A 22,605-nucleotide genomic window follows, 5' to 3' on the forward strand; every position below is an offset into this window, starting at 1 on the left:
CTGCCGGGGGTCTCTGGTGCTGATATTAATGGGTATCAGCTCTGGGACACATGCATGTTATTTTCATCGCAGCTTCACCCCACCTTCTTGCCAACTTTTTTGGCGGGACAATTTGGAGAAGAAACAGCAATTTTAAAGTGGCAATCAGCCGCAATAAGCTGATCAGAGCTTATAGAATTGAGCGTGTTTGAAAAACTGGCGATCAATGCCGAAAAGTGGCTTATCACCGCACGTCTGCAGATTTTATTTATTTATTTATTTTCCGGCAAAAAAAAAAAACGGTTATTTTTGCTCTAATCGCCAGCTTCTCTGGGCTTACTGAATCGCTGTAGGCGATTACTGCATGAGGGCCTTTGTTCCTGTAAAGTACACCTAGTTTGGCATAGGATTTGGATGTCAGGGTATCAATGTGCAACCCAAATGTTAAATGGGAGTTGAACTATATGCCCAGATATTTCAAACCAGTAACAGGGGCTAGGATGGTATTAGAGTTGGTTTTTATCTGAAGCTCTGTCATTGGCAGCTTTAGCAATTTAGCTCTGGTCCCAAATACCATTGTTACAGTCTTGTCAGTGTTTAAAATCAGTTTGTTTTGGGAAATCCAGTTTCAAGTCTCAAAAAATCAGATTGAAGTACGTGTTCAAGGTCAGAGAGGCGAGGGCTGCGTGCATATAGGATAAGATCTAAGGCCTCTCACAATAACCCGTTAGGAATATTAATTCCTCATCTATCCGACATAAGTATAAAATATACTCTAACCAAGACCCCTAATACAGAGTTACCCACCTTATACGGGAGCAGCTGCCAGACGAGTATAGTAAATGTATCTTATTTCTTTTACCACTGGAGGGCAGCGTGGAGTTACATGGAGTGGCGCCCGTAAGGACGACGTGCCAGTTAGGCGGAAGGAGACGCGCACACACTTTTATGTGAAACGGATATATTTGGGGAGGGATTTAGGAGTCTGAGTGAGAAAATTGATATTTTGTCACAATGGAAAAATGGAAAAATTAACCATTTAAATATGCACAGATTTTATCCCACGTTTGGAAATTAGGGATGTTGCCTAAAAGTCTGAGAATGCACAAAGTGCCACCCCTGGGCTTTAATGAAGCAGCATTTGTGGGATAAAGGGAACAGCATTCTGTATAAAGGTATTTTGGGCTCGATATAAATAATTGAAGCCAAAAACTAATATTAAGGGGCCTATGCAGAGAGCAGCGCGAACGGAAATTTCGGCGTTTTTTAGCGCTATATGGCTATAATAAGGTTGGAAATGGCGAGTTGAGTAAAAAGCGCCATTTTTAATTTTTTTTTAGTAGAACTCGCCTCACGGCTGGCGAGAACCAAAATCTCGCCAGTTTTGAAAAGGGCCGTATGCAGAAAGGCACGATCGCCATCTAGCGGCTGTTCGCGCCATTAAAATGGAGAGAAATTCTACAATTAGCTCCGCCAACAAAAGTTGGCAGGAAACTGGAGCTCACCGGCGAGAGTGAAAAGAAAAAAAAAAAACGCGCTTTTTTTCAAACATGTTTCACCAGCGCGCATCTCGCCGGTTGAAACTCTCCATAATCAAGCATGATTTTAAATGCAGTTTTCTGACCTTTCTGCATATGGAGATAAAATCACGCCATTACAGGTACAATTTATTACCAATTCCAATTATTTCCAGCGCTGCTCTCTGCATAGGCCCCTAAGTAAATTGAGAATGGAAAAATATTCAGCACAAACGTACAGAATGTGATGTTCTGAGAGATCTTACAGATGTTATCAAATCCCACAATGAATGTATAGAAAATGTCTGTATAGAACGAGTCAAACAAGAATATGCCAATAAAACGTTTAATTGGGAGATACAGGGGCCACAATTCAGGTCAGTTAGCTGGAAGAAGGGAAGCCGGTCAGCCGGTAGAGCCGGTCAGCCTGTCAGCCAGTAGAGCAGGTCAGCCGGTCAGCCAGAAGAGCAGGTCAGCCGGTCAGCCAGTAGAGCAGATCAGCCGGTAGAGCAGGTCAGCCGGTCAGCTCTGAGATCAGCATTACTTATATCCCCTAAACGTTGTCCCCTGCATGTAATGCGCAGAACAGCCTGCACTGCATATACTGTACATGAGATACTTAACCCTTTCTTTTCGCTCGACTGTAATCTGAATGATTTGCTAATTGGTTTGTAATTAGAGAGATATTTGTAGCAGAATCCCATGTATGTTCTTTTTACCTTTTTAGATACCGTTTTGTGTTATAAAAGATATGACAGATCAGAGGGGCTTCCTGTTTGCACTCGTGTTTTGGCAGAAGTGTATATGTGACCCTATAAATCTTCATCACACCCGGCTTGGCAGTGTGACACTAGTGCAGCGACCTGGGGAAGAATCACTGAGCTGTTAGCAATAGATACAACGGATAGAAAAGACACTACACATAGGTTGGATTAAAGAGAGTATTTTATTGAAATAATTAATCTCTTTGCTGGTAGGGGCCTGCAGCACATTGCAGAGCGATATAGTAACACGCAGAGCAATGCACTGCAGGCCCCTCCGGCAGCAAAGGAGTGAAGACCAATGCAGGGTGTATAAAGATCTCACTGATAATTCATGCACAAAGGGCAGTTTGTTGCTGTGATCCAGAGGAAGGCGAAACATAACCCCTGCTGTGCAATGGGGGGAAAAAATTCCTTCCTGACCCCATTAAATGGCGATCGGATGGTCCCTGGATCACTGCGCAGTGAGATCAGATGGAACAGCACAGATCAGCGTTGTTATACACAGGGGCACACTCAGTATATAGAGATGCGGGTGATGGGGCCCTTGTGCCCCTGTGTATAACTCACCTGCTCCCCCATCCCCCTGCATATCTATCCCATTCACCCCTTTTCCTCCCGCAGACCACGCAGGGCCGGCCGGCCATTAGGCGGTCGCCTAGCGCGCAAAGGTCCTAGGGGCGCATTAATAATCATTATTATTTTTTCCTCTTATTATTTCTAATTTATTTATCTTTTTTTTAAAATTATTATTCTTTTTTTTATCCAGTATTTTGGCGCCCTTTTATTTTTATTTTGCGTCGCGCTGGGGTGCGGTCGCACCCCCTGCAGCCCCGATAGCTACGCCACTGTTTATTTTATTATTTTATTTATCTTATTATTTTTTATACAACTGGGGCACAAATTTTAAGTTTTGCCTCGGGCGCATGAAACCCGTGCTCCGGCCCTGCTCCTTGTTCTCTCTCACCCTCTCACGCCCAATATCCCAATCTCCCTCTAGTACCTGCCCCTCCCGCAGCCTTCCTGATCTTATCTGCCTCTCCTGCGGTCAAACCAACTTCTCAGGGCCCCTAGAATACCCCTGGATCTACGCCCTGGCTCCTCTGCTACCTGCTCCCGGGGTCTGCTGCTCCGCCTAAAAAAGGTGAAGCAGCAGATCTGTCCGCACCTCTCGTATTCTGCTACCTGCTCCCGGGGTCTTCTCCTCCACCTAAAAAAGGTGAAGCAGCAGATCCGTCCACACCTCTCGTATTCTCCTAGGCCATCGTCCACCACGTCGCCAGACTTGACATCCGCTTCGTCGTCTGCCTCATCGGCCGCCTTGTAGCCCACCTCTTCGCACCACTTGACGCCCGCTTTATCGTATGCCTCGTCGTCCGCCTCGTAGCCCGCCTCGTCGTCTGGTGGCACAAAGGGCACCACCTTCGTGCGTGTCCTGATCTGCAGGAGACATGAAGTGTTTGTAACCAGGGACAGTGATACTCTGTATCGCAAGAGCTCCTGTGCCACTTATACCCCCTCCCCAATACCACGTTATACCGCCCTCCACAGGGCAAATACCCGTTATACCCACCTCCCCAGGCTCAGTACCCAGTTATACAACCCTCCCAAGGCCCAGTACCCTGTTATACAACCCTCCCAAGGCCCAGTACCCTGCTATACGCCCCTCCCCAGGCCCAGTTCCCGTTATACCCACCTCCCCAGGCTCAGTACCCAGTTATACAACCCTCCCAAGGCCCAGTACCCAGTTATACAACCCTCCCAAGGCCCAGTACCCTGCTATACGCCCCTCCCCAGGCCCAGTACCCGTTATACCCACCTCACCAGGCCCAGAACCCGTTATACCCACCTCACCAGGCCCAGTACCCATTATATACCCCTCCCCAGAAGGTCATGTTTCTATTTATCAAAAATACATTGAGTTACCTCTGGTTTTCAAGCATGTCCTGGGGGAGTTATCACAGAGACACAGAAACGTCGCTGAGTTTGGTGAGTAACTCCCTTAAACTCTCAGCAGTTGAATTCCCCATTAGGCGCTTAATGCGTTAAAAACAAGCGTTGCTATTTCTTTGCATGAAGTTGCAGGTAATTGGAAGAGTTACACAGTGACGGCTATTTCATCACTCACCTTCTTCCATCGAATCGGTCTTAGCGGTAGTGATCTCAGTATTATTTCCTCCTTCACATCGGATATCCATATCCATTCTTCGCCTCTGATCTGTATGCAAGACAATGCTTTAAGACAGGGTTGCGCAACCTTTTTCCCCTGCTCCCCCCTCCACCCTCCCCACCTTGTCTCCGACGTTCTGATGTAACGACGTCATGTGATATCACGTTGCTATGGTAATGCCACATCATGTGACGCCACGTTGCTGTCTCCAGAAGCCGCCGGAGACAAGGAAAGGGAACTTACAGAGGCCTTGCGCGCGATTTCCGGCATTTAATTTAAATGCTGTGGGGAAGAGCGAGGGGCCACTGTAAGCGCCGAGCCCCTCCTCCCCAAGAAAATGTCGCACCCCTCGATTTGCACACCCTTGCTTTAAGAGATATTCTGGGACCCTCCAACTCCTCCATCGGACCCTTCCTCATATTGACTGACCTTGCAGTGCTCTGCACTGACTTGCACTGACCTGCTATGATGCCTCTCAAAATACCATGCTAACTCATTCTGAACATACATGTGTCCTTTCTACATGTTACTCAGCTTGTATGGGCCACAGACAGCTTTCCCGGGGTCCAGGACTAGTTGCCACCGGGGACACTCACCCATGGGTCGGCGACCTTGCGAGAACCCACCCCCCCAACCTGTTTTCTCTTGCATTGCCATAGACAACAACATTTCAGCCTGCTGGCCTTTCTCAGGTAAAGTGGCTAAACCCACTAAAGCCAGTAAAGAAAGGCCAGCAGCCGAAACATTGTAGTCTGTGGCACAATAAATTATCTTTTTTTATTCAAATCCGTGTGCCCTTTTCCATCAATCATATTGTATACATTGGACGAAATGCCGGTCTTCCCTGAGACTAAGGGGCACCGGTAAAAGTATGACTAATTGTTTTTTTTAGTGTGCAGCAAATCCCCATCATTTTTGCGTTCTCTTGCTCTGCCCCAATCTGACACACCACCTTGCTCTCTCACCCCCCTCTTACACTCCCGCGTCACCCTTTCCTTCCCCAAAGGTTGTCCTTTAATCAGATCTTACCCAAATTGTCTCCATCTCCCTTGGAAATGTTCTGTCTTTAAACTGTGCGGCTCCTCTTGATCCGGAGTTTCTTAGCTGACCCCTTTAGGTTTCGGCTCCGAGGGTCTAAAAAATAAGCGACTCCGAAAAGATGTGAAATATGCGCACGGGTGCTAATGGGGCACTGAGGGGGAGACTTAAATACTAGTAAATATAATCTACTGTGCTAACAAATATAATCTATTAACTAACAAATATAATTTATTAAACTAACAAATATATCTTATTAAACTAAGAAATATAATTTATTAAACTAAGAAATATAACTTATTAAACTAAAAAATATAACTTATTAAACTTACAAATATAATCTATTTAACTAAATAAATATCTATTAAACTAAATAAATATCTATTCAAATAAATAAATATAATCTACTTCAAAACAATACAATAAAAAGCTGGAGAAATGATACGTTAACCAAGCCACAGATGTGATGCCAATGAGCGTTGAACTCCTTGCAGATCCACCGTCAGCTGGTTGTGGCAGAAAGTGGTGACATGCAGTAGAACAGAGTGGTTGAGCTGTAACCACGGCAGTCAGGTCAGAAATCAACACAATATTTTTTGAAATTTAGAATGAGAATGTTCAGTATGTCACATTCTGGGCTCAGACACTGAGCCCTGTCACATGTTAGCAGCTTGTGATAATAGAAAGTATCCATATACTGGGATGTGATAAGAGACATTATAGTCATTTTATACTGGGTCCCATAACCTGCTTTATATGAAGTATCATTTTACACTAGTAGAGATGTTACATTTTGAAAAAATAGCGCTTCTGGCGACAATGTTCATTTTCTCTACAAATGATAAATGAAAAAGTTGGATAAAACGTTATATGTGTGTGTGCGCGCGCAATATATATATATATATATATATATATATGAGTAAAAAGAGAAAAAAGTAACCCGTATGGGAGCACTCAGGTATGCAGATTAACATATAGTATTTTATTTATTTGACACAGTGCAAAAAAGGATAAGTAAACAGTACATGATTAAAAACACTTAAAAAAGGCTAGGACCCCTGTCACGGGTACAACCCATAGACACAAGTGGGCAAAACTAGGGAATGACTCAAATTGTCAACCCTTAACATGAAAATGGATAGTGACTCAAGAAACACTTGGATAGGTCAGAATAAATCACAACGGGTTAATGGGTTCACAGGCACCTATACAAAGCTAAAGATAATACGTACTACACACCAATGAAGTGACTAGTCAAAATATAAATGACAATCTTAAACCATCATGAATCTGCTTGAGCATACAATTATGTAACCAATACCAACAGCACAAATAAATCACTTGAAGGAAAAAGGTGGCATGATGGGATGAAGTCACTAGATGTGTAGAGCAATGAAGTGTGTGAATAGCATGTATGGAAAATTGCCTGATGAACACCTATTAGATAACCTTGTGTGTGTTGTCAGTATCCATAATGAAAAAATAGAGTGTCACAGTCCAGAGATTAGTTGCACCAGTGCTGGGTAGCATAGTTACGTGAACATCTGTCAGGGGTCCTGCCTAGCACCCCCACTCCGACGCACCCCCACTCCAAGTCTAAGTCTCTGGACGAAACGCGTCGGAGTGGGGGTGCTAGGCAGGACCCCTGACAGATGTTCACGTAACTATGCTACCCAGCACTGGTGCAACTAATCTCTGGACTGTGACACTCTATTTTTTCATTATGGATACTGACAACACACACAAGGTTATCTAATAGGTGTTCATCAGGCAATTTTCCATACATGCTATTCACACACTTCATTGCTCTACACATCTAGTGACTTCATCCCATCATGCCACCTTTTTCCTTCAAGTGATTAATTTGTGCTGTTGGTATTGGTTACATAATTGTATGCTCAAGCAGATTCATGATGGTTTAAGATTGTCATTTATATTTTGACTAGTCACTTCATTGGTGTGTAGTACGTATTATCTTTAGCTTTGTATAGGTGCCTGTGAACCCATTAACCTGTTGTGATTTATTCTGACCGATCCAAGTGTTTCTTGAGTCACTATCCATTTTCATGTTAAGGGTTGACAATTTGAGTCATTCCCTAGTTTTGCCCACTTGTGTCTATGGGTAGTACCCGTGACAGGGGTCCTAGCCTTTTTTAAGTGTTTTTAATCATGTACTGTTTACTTATCCTTTTTTGCACTGTGTCAAATAAATAAAATACTATATGTTAATCTGCATACCTGAGTGCTCCCATACGGGTTACTTTTTTCTCTTTTCACTCATACTATTTACAACCCGTGAGCACCGCCAATTCTTACTGATGTAAAGTTATTTATTGGCTTATGGTGGCATTAATATTGCAAAAGTACTGCTGCGGTACAGTTTATTCGAGCATTTGCCCGTTCTGTGCCGCAGCAGTAGCCTGGCGCGCGCCCGAGTGTGACGGGCGCGCGCCGAAGCAGCGGAAGAGCGCCCTCCGATCGGGGCGCTCTCCCTACCGCTGCCGGGTCCGCCGGGTCCCCCGGAACCCCCTGCCGCTGTCCCGCGATCGCGGGACACCAGGGCTCCCTCGGGGAGCCCCTGGACACGCGTGCAGGGGGCGCACGCTCCCGATGACGCGTGACCGCGCGTCTATGACGCGCGGCACGCCGAGGGGCGGCCACTAGCAAGCCGGGAGATTTCCCGGCTTGCGGTACCGACCACACTTCAATAAAGTGTGTCGGTAGTGTAGATGCGAGGTTTTTTTCCCCACCTTCCCCCCTTTTTTCCCCCCGTTATTTGAACATATATATATATATATATATATATATATATATATATATATACATGTAGAGGTATCAGTACTGTGTTAGCCGAGCTTCAATAATCAAAAAATAAATAGATGATACCGTTCTGTGGCTAACGAAATGCTTTTATTTGTGCGAGCTTTCGAGATACTGTACACTGATCTCTTCTTCCGGAGATGTTACAATGAATGAAGCAAGGATAACTTAAAAACAGTGTCTCTTGGAATGTTATCTGTGCTTCTCCTTCCCCCGGTGTGGATGTGTTTTATGGCTAGAGGTGTCAAAGGGTAACTGAAAGCAAGTGAAGAAAGAGTGTGTATGTGTATCAGTGTGAATAAAAATGAATGGAGAGCCCACAGTATAAACAGTGCTCTACACAAAGTGTGTGTGGAGTGAGAGGGATATAAATGGTGTGGGTGGGTGTGGAAATGTGAGAGTTTGTAGCACAACTAAAAGTGTGTGTGGATACTATGTGGTCCCTATTGGTGTATATGGATGGAAAAATAAGGAGTATTAGTATGTGTGAGAGACAGCTGTGTGTGCATACATATAGCACAGTATGTACAGACATGGCCTTTAGCGCTCATGGGAAGAGAGTTCGCTAGTGTCAGTAATGACTCATAAAATTTCGATCTCTGTTTAGGCCACTGCTAAGTGTCCCGAACAGTTGCATAAATTTGTATTCATGCAACCGTCTCTCTTTCAGGGTTTTAAGATTACCTTTGAGTATGGCAACCCTCAGATCGTTCATCTTATGGCCAGAGTCAGAGAAATGTTCGCCAACAGGACTGTCTCTTGTTCCGCGTGTGATGCTGTGGCGATGCAGGTTCATTCTCTTGTTTAGCCCCTGTCCTGTCTCACCTATGTAGTAGCAGCCCCCTGGGCATTTCATGCACATGATGAGGTACACGACATTGCTGGAGGAACAGGTGAACCCTCCTCTGATTTTGTATTCCCGATTCTTGTGTGGTATTTGTATTGTGTCCGCTGTGTAGAGCATTGCGCAGGTTTTGCATCTTGGGTCCTGGCATGGTTTTGTCCCGCATTCAGTTGTACTGCTGAATACTTTACTCCTCACCATAATATTCTTGAGATTATGGGGTTATCTGTATGATAATAAGGGTGCTTCAGGGAAGACCTGTTGCAGTCTTGTATCTTCCTGGAGGATGGGTTGTAGTTTCCTGGCGATCTTGCGTAGGTCTCCTAGGTGTGGGTTATATGTGACCACCAAAGGAACCCTGTCGCTTGTCTCCTTCTGTTTGTATTCAAGGAGATCACTTCTTGGTATTCTGGTGGCCATATATATATATATATATATACTGTAAATATTCCTGTATATTCATTTGCATGTCTTAGACAGGTCTGCAACCCTGTATTTCACCATTATCTTTAACCTTAATAGTCGTATATATATATATATATATATATATATACATATATATATATATATACATATATATATATATTTATATATATATATATATACATACACATATAGTATGTATATATATATATCATACTATATGTATATATATAGTCTGTTTTATACACACATACACGTGTGTGTGTGTGTATATGTGTGTGTGTATATATATATATATATTGTGACAAACGGCTTACTCCGGGGCTCCGTCGTTTGTCCGGGACTGTTTAGAACACGGTCTTTTAGGGTAGGTTAAATGATGAGGCGTCACGTACTGTTCCTTTAAACAGGCTATGCCTGGTTTATTCAGTCCCAGGCACTGAGACTGCCACAGTGCATACAACAGAAAACAGATCAAAACAAAAGCTGCTCACCTGAGCGATAACTTAACTTAGATATCCCTGACTCAGGGTTGGAAGTGGCTTTTCCACTTCCAACATCAAAACACGGTACTTTTGCAGTCTTACACAAATGAACAGAAAGATTGAACCTGTTTGGGGAAGAGGCTTCTCCCCTCTGTAGTTCAGCAGCCTTCCAGCCTCCTGGCTGTTGTGGGGAGCCCAGAGCAAACAGGAAATCAGTCTTTCATACCTGATTCCTAATTAGCATGACAGGTGACAGAAATCAGGCAGCAGACAAACTCTGGTCTGGATCTCTCATCCCTCAGTTCCAGCGCTTGCCAAACTGTGGGATGGAGTGTATGTATTATAAGGCTGCACTCCCAGGCCAAACAGGATAGAAACTGTCTAGTATCCTGGGAGCCCTATATACGGAATTTATTACCATCCCCTGGTTTCTGTCACATATCCTCCCCCCCAGCTCAGACCTCGAGGGATGAGCGACCATGGATATTAGGGAGTGCATCCTTGACAACCCGTCAGCATTGCCATGTTTGTGCCCTGACCTGTGTTCCACAGAAAATTTAAAGGGTTGTAGGCTTAGGAACCACCTGGTCACTCTAGCATTCTTTTCCCTGTTTTGACACATCCAGGTAAGGGGTGCATGATCTGTGACCAACCGGAATTTTCTCCCCAACAGGTAGTATTTGAGCGTCTCTACAGCCCACTTTATTGCGAGACACTCTTTCTCTACTATGGAGTAATTTTTCTCCTGGGGATTTAGTTTCCTACTTAAATAAAGGATGGGGTGCTCCTCACCTTGAGACTCCTGGGAGAGTACCGCCCCCAGCCCTACCTCAGATGCGTCGGTTTGGACTACGAACTCTTTGGAGAAGTCAGGTGTGACCAACACTGGTTGGGCACAGAGAGCTTCTTTCAGGCTTCTAAAGGCCTGTTCGGTTTCGGGGGACCACTTTACCATTAGCGGTCCTCTTGCTTTTGTGAGGTCAGTTAGTGGGGTTGCCTTAGTTGCAAAATTGGGAATAAACCTTCTATAGTACCCAATTAACCCCAAAAAGGTCCTTACTTGTTTTTTTGTAACTGGCCTTGGCCAATTTTGTATCGCCTCCACTTTGAGTGTTTGGGGTTTGAGTAAACCTCTGCCAATAGAATATCCCAGATACTTGGCCTCCTCCAGACCAATAGTGCATTTAGCGGGGTTAGCAGTTAGTCCAGCAGACCGGACTGCGTCAAGCACAGCTTGGACCTTTGGAAGGTGGGATTGCCAATCTTCACTATGGATTACCACATCATCCAGGTAGGCGGCAGCATACCGAGCATGTGGTTTTAAAATTTTATCCATCATTCTTTGGAATGTGGCGGGAGCTCCATGTAAGCCAAAAGGCAACACCTTATACTGAAAGAGGCCGTCTGGGGTTGAGAAGGCTGTCTTTTCTTTTGCCCTTTCTGTGAGGGGAACCTGCCAGTACCCTTTTGTTAGGTCTAGGGTTGTGAGATATCGGGCTTTGCCCAGTCTCTCTACAAGTTCATCTACCCTGGGCATAGGATAAGTATCAAATTTTGACACCGCGTTTAGTTTCCGGTAGTCATTACAAAACCTTGTTGTACCATCTGGCTTTGGGACTAAGACTATAGGGCTGTTCCACCCACTTTGGGATTCCTCAATTACACCTAGTTTTAGCATTTTTTTAACCTCTAAACTTATAGCCTTTCTTTTGGCCTCTGGGATTCGGTACGGTTTAAGGTTAACTCGGACCCCCGGTTCAGAGACTAGGTCATGTTCAATTACGCTAGTTCTACCTGGCCGTATAGAGAAGATTTCTTTGTTTCTTTTCACTAAATTCTGAACCTCTCGTTTCTGATGCACAGACAGGGTTTCAGCTATGCTAACCTCTGGGTCAGTTTCTTGATTCTCTGACGGATCTGGGGGTACTAGGGTTAACAAGACTTCTCTATCTTTCCAGGGCTTGAGTAGGTTTATATGGTAAATTTGCTCAGGTTTCCTCCTACCTGGCTGTCTTACCTTATAATTTACTTCTCCCACTCTTTCCAAGACCTCATATGGCCCATGCCATTTAGCAAGGAATTTACTCTCCACGGTGGGAACCAGAACTAGTACCCTATCACCTGGAGAAAAAATTCTGACCCTAGCACCCTTATTATATGTATTCCTCTGTGCTTCTTGAGCTTTCTCCATGTGTTCCCTCACTATGGGTAGGACTGCAGCAATGCGGTCCTGCATCTGGGCAACATGCTCTATTACACTTCTGTAAGGGGTAACCTCGTGTTCCCAAGTCTCTTTGGCTATATCCAGTAAGCCCCTTGGGTGTCGGCCATACAATAGTTCAAACGGGGAGAAGCCTGTGGATGATTGGGGAACTTCCCTAATGGCAAATAACAGGTACGGTAACAAACAATCCCAGTTTTTCCCATCTTTATCAACCGCCCGCCGTAACATGCTCTTTAAGGTTTTATTGAACCTTTCCACTAAACCATCTGTTTGTGGATGATAGACTGAGGTTCTGAGATGCTTGATTTTTAGGAGTTTACATAGCTCTTTCGTTACTTGGGACATAAATGGTGTTCCCTGGTCAGATAGAATCTCTTTAGGAATCCCGACCCGGGAAAACAGAACTACTAACTCTTTTGCTATGTTTTTAGCTGAGGTGCTACGTAGGGGAACTGCCTCCGGATATCGGGTGGCATAATCTAATATTACCAATATATGCTGATGTCCCCTAGCAGACTTTATTAGGGGTCCTACTAGATCCATAGCAATCCGGTCAAATGGTACCTCTATTATGGGAAGGGGTACCAATGGGCTGCGGTACGCCTTGAACGGGGCGGTGATCTGACATTCTGGGCATGAGGAACAATAATTCGTAATTTCTGCCAGAACCCCAGGCCAATAGAAGCTTCGGAGAACCTTTTCTTTTGTCTTTTCCACCCCTAGGTGTCCCCCCAATGGATGACTATGTGCGAGGTGTAATACTACGTTACGGAATGTCCGTGATACCAACAATTGTTTAGTTGTAACTGATTTCCTTTTATCAACCCGATATACTAGGTCGTTCTCTACCTCGAAGTAGGGGTAAGCAAGTGACCTATCTGGTTGGCCAGGAGTACTATTCTGGTCCCGTATATTTCCCCTTGCTACCGCTAATGTGGGGTCCTCCCACTGGGCCTTCTTAAAACTCCCAGAACTGACCTCTAGGTCAGCGAGGGTCTTATCCGGTTCTGGGGTGGTAAGTGTCTGCTCAACATCTTGATTTGGGGTATTCCCTACCAAAGTAGTGATGGGGAAGGGAATTTTACAGCACTCCTCCTTTTCCCCCTTCTTATTTGGGCCCTCGTCAACCTCCATTTCTGAAAAAGGGAAAGGATTTGTTTCTTCTAATACTTCGTTATGGTCCGCTATTGAACTCTGGGCGCTATTCTGAGCGGGGGACCACATTTTTAGAAAATGGGGAAAGTCAGTCCCTATTAACACATCATGTGCCAGTTTGGGTACAATACCCACCTTGAAATCTAAAGAACCAAACTCTGTTTCAAAAAAAACATCAACAGTGGAATATTCATGATTATCCCCATGTATACAACAAATTGCCACTCTTTGTGAACTGTTTCCCTGTTTCTTCTTAATGGGCAAGAGGTATTCGGACACTAGTGTGACCATGCTCCCAGAGTCAAGAAGTGCCCGAACCCTCTTACCATTAACCTTTACAAATGCCCACAGATGGTTATTCAAGGGGTCCTCTGGGCTAGGGCCCATACATTGGGACAACAGCGAATAAGGTTCCACGCTGTTGCATTGCATGGGCTCATCATTTAGTGGGCAGATTTTTGCTGTGTGGCCCCTCTCATGACAATTTACACATTTAGGTACATAATCTGTGTCCCACTTAGAGCCTTTTCCCGGCTCCCCATGTTGGCTATTGCCCTTAGTGTGCGAACCACTGTTGCTGGTGCTGCGTGAAGGTGGTCGCCGCTCTTCAGCGCCCCTTAACCCCGGTACCCTTTTACCGTCTCTGGAAGAGTCCTGGAACCTCGGGTAGTGGGGTTGCTCCACGACTGTGGGTTGCGGGTGCTCTTCTGCTGCATTGTACCTTTCTACGAGGGCCACAAGCTCATCCGCATTGTGGGGGTCACTCCGACTGACCCAACGGCGTAAGGCAGAGGGAAGTTTCCTCAAGAACTGGTCCATGACCAACCGTTCCACGATGTGGCTGGCTGAGTTGATCTCGGGTTGTAGCCACTTCCGGGCGAGGTGGATGAGGTCATACATCTGGCTTCGGGTGGCTTTATCCATCGTGAAGGACCATGCGTGAAACCTTTGGGCGCGAACAGCCGTGGTTACGCCGAGGCGGGCGAGGATCTCGAACTTCAATTTTGCATAGACGTTAGCTTCGGCTGGCTCTAGATCAAAGTAAGCCTTCTGGGGTTCGCCGCTTAGGAAGGGTGCGATTAGACCAGCCCACTCAGCTTCTGGCCATCCCTCTCTCTGTGCCGTGCGTTCAAACGTGAGAAGATAGGCTTCCACATCATCCGAGGGTCCCATCTTCTGAAGGTAGTGGCTTGCCCTGGTCATTTTCGGAACTGGGGCTGCCGCTGCCAGTGGAAGGTTACTGATAGTCCCCCTCAGGATCTCGAGTTCCTGCTGTAAGCCCTGAGCGAACCGCTGTTGCTCCTCTCTCAGCAAGCGGTTTGTCTCTTGTTGGTTTGCATTCGCGTTTTGCAGGGCTTCATTCGTCTGTTGCTGGTTTGCATTCGCCTGTTGCTGGTTGGCATTCGCCTGTTGCTGGTTGGCATTAATCTCTTGCTGGGCTATTAGCAGCTGTTGCTGGGCTGCATTCGTCTGCTGCTGGTATGCATTAGTTTCTTGCTGGGCTATTAACAGCTGTTGCTGGGTTTCATTCACGTCTTTCTGGGCAGCGACATTGCGTACCAGCGCACCCACCACGTCTTCCATCTTCTTTGCAGAGGATGAAAAAACTTTTTTTTTTTTTTTTTTTTTTTTTTTTTCAAAGTTCTTCAACCCGCAGACCCCCTAGTGCTCTGCCCGCATTCTCCACCATATGTGACAAACGGCTTACTCCGGGGCTCCGTCGTTTGTCCGGGACTGTTTAGAACACGGTCTTTTAGGGTAGGTTAAATGATGAGGCGTCACGTACTGTTCCTTTAAACAGGCTATGCCTGGTTTATTCAGTCCCAGGCACTGAGACTGCCACAGTGCATACAACAGAAAACAGATCAAAACAAAATCTGCTCACCTGAGCGATAACTTAACTTAGATATCCCTGACTCAGGGTTGGAAGTGGCTTTTCCACTTCCAACATCAAAACACGGTACTTTTGCAGTCTTACACAAATGAACAGAAAGATTGAACCTGTTTGGGGAAGAGGCTTCTCCCCTCTGTAGTTCAGCAGCCTTCCAGCCTCCTGGCTCTTGTGGGGAGCCCAGAGCAAACAGGAAATCAGTCTTTCATACCTGATTCCTAATTAGCATGACAGGTGACAGAAATCAGGCAGCAGACAAACTCTGGTCTGGATCTCTCATCCCTCAGTTCCAGCGCTTGCCAAACTGTGGGATGGAGTGTATGTATTATAAGGCTGCACTCCCAGGCCAAACAGGATAGAAACTGTCTAGTATCCTGGGAGCCCTATATACGGAATTTATTACCATCCCCTGGTTTCTGTCACAATATATATATATATATATATATATATATATATATGGTATAACCCAGAGGTGCGCAAAGTGGGGGGGGGGGGAGAATTTTCGGGGGGGGGGGGGGGGGGTTGGCGCGGGCGGTTGCAGAGGCCCCACGCACTTCCTCGAGGCATTAAAATTAAATGCCGGGGGATCACGTGAGGCCTCTGCAATGCTATTACTTACCTTGACTCTGCCGGCGTCACTCGTGTCCATGGCAACGCGGTGTTAAATTACGCCGCGGGGTCATGTGACGTCACCCTCGTCAAATGCCGCTGCAGGTCACGTAACGCCGCATCAAGGTAAGGGGGGGGGGGGGCGCGAGCACCAACAGAGGGAAGGCAGGGGGGGCGAGCTGCAAAAGTTTGTGCTCCCCTGGTATAACCAATAAATAATATAGCTGATATAGCAATCTGGTTGTCGCTAGAGAGAGATTATAATGGCAGTGAGAAATAGGGGCCAGAATTAATAACAGTGCAATTACTAAAAAGTAGCTGTAATAAAATAATAATAAACACTATGCCTAAACACAATAAAAGTCCAGAAACCTAGCTCTAATAGCTATGTTATAACTCAATCATAAAAGGATCCAATTCGGGCATCCTCTGGAGCCCTGGCAGCTCTCTTCGGGGAAACAACCACCTCCTCGATAGATATCTAAACAAAACAAAAAGAAGAGAAAGCGCCCGCTCCATGTGTAAATTTGGTTTAACAATTTCATTTCCTGGACAAGATAAAAATAACAAACTCACAAACGCCCGTTTGGTAAAAGCATTGTGTGAGACAGGCTCGGGCTCCGTGGTAATCCGGTGGTCAATCCGCAGCTCCAGACTTTGGACGATGACCGGGAAACTCGATAGGCTGCGCCCCTCGCAGTGTGGTCCTCCGGCAATCTGTAGTATGCAGTTGTGATTCCACTCTGTAATTCCGGTGTCTCGTCTTGGCTGCGTACCAACTTCCCTTCCGGCGTCAAGACGGATAGTGTGGCAATAACGAGAAGAAAGTACCTACGCGTTTCTTCAGCACACGGCCGATTTCATCAGGGGATAATGCTACAACTCACTCGTAATGGTTTTATAGTCCTACAGTCCAATTGGTAATGGCATAATAGATCACATGTGTTACTGATTTTAGATAATACAGTAATAGATTCTTGTATGACACACACACACACATATATATATATATATACACACATACGTATGTGTATATATATATATATATATATATATATACACACACATACATATATATATATACACACACACACATACATACATACATATAAAACGGTCTTCTTCGGAGAGAAGATATATATATGTATATATAAATATATATATATACATATATATATATGTGTGTGTATATGTGTATATATATATTTACACACACATATACACACACATAATGTTATAGGTTAGCGGTGCGTGAACTGGGGGGCGGGAGATTTGTCTGGGGGGGCGCGGGGGCGGGTGCAGAGGTCCCGCGCTCCTCCCCAAGGCATTTAAATGAAATGCCGGGGATCACGTGAGGCCTCTGCAACAGTAACACTGACCGGGATTCAGACACGTCTCCATGGCAACGCGGCATCAAATGACACCGCGGGGTCATGTGACGTCACTCGACCCCGGAGTGTGCTGGCAGGTAGGAGAGGGGGCGCAAGACCGGGGGAGGCCAGGCAGGGGGACGCAGCTTCAGAAGTTTGCGCTCCCCTGTTATAGATTACCATGCCAACAAATTGTAATAGTGCTACAGGGATCAATAAATATTACATTTAATACTTAATTATTGTGATGTTTCTAATCTACTGTGTGTTACAAATAACATTAATATCTTACAACTGAATACATTGCAATAATGTGATACCTATTTATTTGTGATTTAAAGTGTGTTACATAGTGATAAATTATCTAATAAATAAATCTTAAACTAATCCCACACAGTGACTACTTAATTCTGTGAATAAATGTGTTTTTAATGTCATTACTATGAAGGAGATGAAGATATAGTGTATATATAAATTCCTACCTGCAAACGCCGTCTCAGCCTGTCAGAATACGCGCAGAGTGACCTGTCGTGACACGTCAGGTCACTCTGTAACCGAACCCGGATCTGTGACGCATATGTACTGAGGTGGGGTTGGATCCCCCACGGTTATTTCTTGTTTTATTAATAAATAATTTACTATATTTTAATCTCTGGTGCGCATTGTGTGCATTTTTCTTCTTGTCTGCACAGTGCTTCAGATGCTGCATCTGAAAAAATGCCGGTGGATCGGGATGTGAGGTAGGGAGTGACGTCCGCGCCGGAACGTTATTGCCACGCCTCCAAATATTCATTGCCACGCCCCCAATCGCACCCGCTGCATACCCTGCAAAGCCATAAAAAGCTCAGACTTCAGCAAGTGTATTGCAGCGTGTGTGCCTTCCCTCCGTCTGAAATACTATAGACGCAGCCTTATCAACGCTTACTAAATAGGCCCGTGTCTTTCTCTCTCTCTCTGTGTCTCTGTCTCTCTCTGTGTGTCTCTGTCTCTCTCTGTGTGTCTCTCTCTCTCTCTCTCTCTGTATCTCTGTCTCTCTCTGTGTCTCTGTGTGTGTCTCTGTGTCTCTGTCTCTCAAATCAAATCAGCTTTATTGGCATGACAAAAGAACATTTCAGTATTGCCAAAGCGTGAGTTATAGGGGGTGTGGGACAATGATTACACGAATACTAGGGGGTACGGTATAATGGTTATACAGTACATTACTTTTGTCTCTCTCTCTCTCTGTGTCTCTCTCTCCCTATGTCCCTCTCTCTGTCTCTCTCTCATTCTCTGTCTCTCTCTCATTCTCTGTCTCTCTCTCATTCTCTGTCTCTCTCTCTCATCCCTGTATGATAGGTATGTTCCAACTCTATTTTTTGCTCTTCTTTTCCGTTTGAGAGGAGGGAGTCCCTCACCTCTTCAGCCACACACCAGGAACGCTGGATTGCTTTCAGACGCTCGGAGAGGCGGATACAGTCGTGGATTGCAGGCACTGATTTATCTGGTAAGTACCGCAAACATGCTTGAACAAGGGCCGTAGACATTTTATTTGATGGTTTAGATTATCATTGTCTGTGGTTGTTAGTTATTGGTATTAGAGTTTTTTGATGTTGTTACGAATCAAATACATTTTGAAGTAGTAATCCCCTCCGAACTGGGCATTCCTGGCCAATAATGCCCTGGCTGTAAGAGTTGAAGGGCCCAAGCAAAGCCCCCACCTCTATACACACTAACACTGCAGGGGCATCAGAGTGTCTTGTTGTCATGGCAACGGGGGGTGTCACGTGATGTCATTTGTTTAATAAATTATTTTTTAAGGTGTCCTGGTTTTTCATTTTCGAAATCTGGTCACCCTATGTATTTATGCTGCATTCAGTGTTGTAATGTGCTGTAATTGGGTTACATGGCGTACATAGTGTATATACCGCATTCAGGGTAAGTGCTGTATGTGGATTATAAAGTGTATATATGCTGCATTCAGGGTTATAAAGTCGTTTATAGAGTATATACTGCATTCACGGTTACGTGCGGCATGTGGAGTATAAGGTGTATATATGCTGCATTCAGTGTTATAATGTGCTTTAAGTGGGTTACATGGCGGGTATAGTGGATATACTGCATTCAAGGTTACGCGCCGTATTGGATTATAACGGGTATATATGCTACAGTCAGTGTTATAATGTGCGGTATTTGGGTTACAGGGGTGTATACGGTACCGCAGTGGTGGTGGCGTGCTGTATTTGGATTATATGGTATACACTGCAATCATGGTTACGTGCTGGGTTCTGAATATAATGTTTATAGACCACATGCGCGGTTACATGACGGGTTTGGATTATATGGTGTATATGCTGCATGCTTGGCTTCGGGCCATTGCGTGGAGCATATGGTGTGTGTATATACTGCCTTTGGGGGTCATGTGCTGTATTGGTCCAGCGTTACATGCTACATTCAGGACGACGTGGGGTATACGGTGCGTTATGCTGCAGGCAGAGGTATAACGCGTGTAGGGGTTAATTTCACTTCCTGTTCAGCGCAGGCCCTGGTAGGGCATGGGTAATCCCTCTTCCTGTTCAGCACTTGGCTCCCGCTATTGTATGGGTAATCCCTCTTCCTGCTCAGCACTTGGCTCCCGCTATTGTATGGGTAATCCCATTTCCTGTTTAATATACGGCCCTGCGGTTGTATGGGTAATCCCAGTTCCTGTTTAACACACGGCCCTGCTATTGTATGGGTAACCCCACTTCCTGTTCAGCACATGGCCCTGCTATGGACGGGTAACCCCCCACTCCCTGTTCAGCACAGGGCCGCATGCCCCTGGTTTGGCGTGGGTAATCCCACTTCCTGTTCAGCGCATGGCCAGGGATGGTGCGGGTAATCCCACTCCCTGACTGGGCACGATCAGGAAAATATGCTGGTATATATATATATATGTATATGTATATATATATGTATATGTATATATATATATATATATATGGTAACTGCCGTTTCCAACACATCTGCTCCTTTTGCGGCGGCCGCCACGCCCAGGCAAAGTGTTTTAAGAAGGGCGGTCGCAGGGGGAGGAGCGAAGGGCGGAAATTTGGACGCGAGGGCAGCGACACCAATAATCGTCGCCAATTTGGCACCGTGGCTAGCAAGGTATCCCAATAGGGAAGCAGCCCAGCTACTCTTAGCTGGGTTTAAGGAGGGGTTTAGGATCCCGTTTGAATATCAAGCGGGATCTGAGTTTAGTCGGAACTTGAAATTGGTCAGGACACACGGTGACGTAGCTAGGGAAAAGGTCTGGAAGGAAGTCCAATTGGGAAGGATGGCTGGCCCCTTTGAGTCCCCTCCCTTGCCTAATCTCAGGATTTCCCCATTGGGAGTGGTCCCCAAAAAAAGAGGCTGGGGAGTATAGGTTGATACAACACCTATCCTACCCCGAGGGGTCGTCGGTAAACGACGGCATTGACAGGGAGTTGTGTTCGGTGTCTTACGCGAACTTCGATCAAGCCACAGCGCTGGTGGAAAGGATGGGAGATGGGGCTTTAATGTCAAAAGCCGACATCAAATCGGCCTTCAGACACTTGCCAGTCCACCCCGAGTGCTTTCATTTGCTAGGCTGCATGCTCGAAGGTCAGTACTACATAGACTTATGCTTACCAATGGGAGGGGCGCTTTCTTGTTTTTATTTCGAGACATTTAGCACCTTCCTAGAATGGGTGGCCCGGAAGAGGGTGCAGGCAGCGGGGGTCATGCACTACTTGGACGACTTCCTTTTTGTTGGCCCCAGGGGTTCGGACTTATGCGCTAGGTGGCTGTTCGAATTTTCAGCCCTGGCGCGTGAATTCGGCGTTCCTTTGGCCGACGAGAAGACGGTGCGGCCAACAACCACTCTTACCTTTTTGGGCATAGAAATCGACTCTGAGGCGATGGAGTACAGGCTCCCTCCGGAGAAGCTGGTCGCCCTAAGCAGGCTTCTCCGCGAATTCATAGCTCTCAAGAAAACATCATTGAGGCACTTCCAGGCGCTGCTAGGCCACTTAGTATTTGCTGCGCGCGTAATGCCGGCTGGGAGGGTTTTCGCCAGGCGACTCTCCGCAGCAACGGTCGGGGTGAGACGACCCAACCACTTCATCCGCATCACCGCCGAAATCCGAACGGACTTGACGGTGTGGCTGCGTTTTTTAAAGGATTATAACGGCAGAACCTTGTGGCGAGGTCCCCCATCCAACAACACAGAATTGCAGTTGTTTACAGACGCCTCAGGGTCAGTCGGTTTTGGGGCCTACTTCGGTGGGGCATGGTGCGCGGAGCGGTGGCCTCCCCACTGGCGGGGGACGCCGCTCATTAAGAACTTGGCGTTCTTGGAACTATTTCCCTTGCTCGTCGCAGTGCGCCTGTGGGGTCACTTATTCGCAAATAAGCAAGTAATTTTTTGGACAGACAACATGGGTGTAGTGGAAGCCGTGAACAATTTCGGCTCACGCTCCCCGCCGGTGCTGTCCCTTCTGCGCTGTTTCGTACTGGCATGCTTGCAATTGAACATAGCGTTCAAGGCTCGACATGTCCCGGAGGTGGCGAATAACATTGCTGATGCCTTATCCCGGTTACAGATGGCGCTGTTTCGGAGACTGGCCCCCGGGGCGGACCTAATCGGCAGTCCATGCCCTGCAGACCTTTGGGTGCTGGCGACGACCCAGTGACCTCGTTGGTACGATCATCGCTGGCTCCGGGTACGTGGCGGGCCTATTCGGCAGCGTGGCGCGATTATCAAAGTCTGGCAGGGGAATTGGGTCTCGACGTATTGGGAGTCGGGACCTTGCTATCATTTGTCCTAAACTTAAGGGCAAGGGTTTTAGCGGGAGGATCCATAGGGAAAAAAGTGACAGGGGTCTCCTTCTTTTTGCAGCTAGAGGGCAAGGGGGACCCAACGAAGGCGTTTATCATCAAAAGGGTCCTAGCGGGGTTAACAAAGGGGACGGCGGCAAATGACAGCAGAAGGCCAGTGACACCAGCGATATTAGAGGGTTTAATGCAGGCCACAGACAGAGTGTGCCTATCGGGGTTCGAGGCGAAACTTTTCCGGCTGACGTTTGCATTGGCTTTCTTCGCAGCACTGCGAGCCGGGGAGCTGGTGTGCGCGTCGCGCAAGGGCGAGGAAGGGATGCAGTTTGAGGACATAGTCTTAGGGGAAGGGTGGGTCAAACTACACGTGAAAAGGTCAAAAACAGACCAGCGGGGGAGGGGAGCGTGGATATCTTTGCTAGGGCTACCAGGGACCAAATTTTGCCCAGTGAGCACGCTCAGGGAATACTTGGCATGCAGGCCAGACGGTCAGGGTCCCCTGCTCCT

This window comes from Ascaphus truei, unplaced genomic scaffold (genome assembly GCF_040206685.1).
Source record: "Ascaphus truei isolate aAscTru1 unplaced genomic scaffold, aAscTru1.hap1 HAP1_SCAFFOLD_555, whole genome shotgun sequence".
Taxonomy (NCBI): domain Eukaryota; kingdom Metazoa; phylum Chordata; class Amphibia; order Anura; family Ascaphidae; genus Ascaphus; species Ascaphus truei.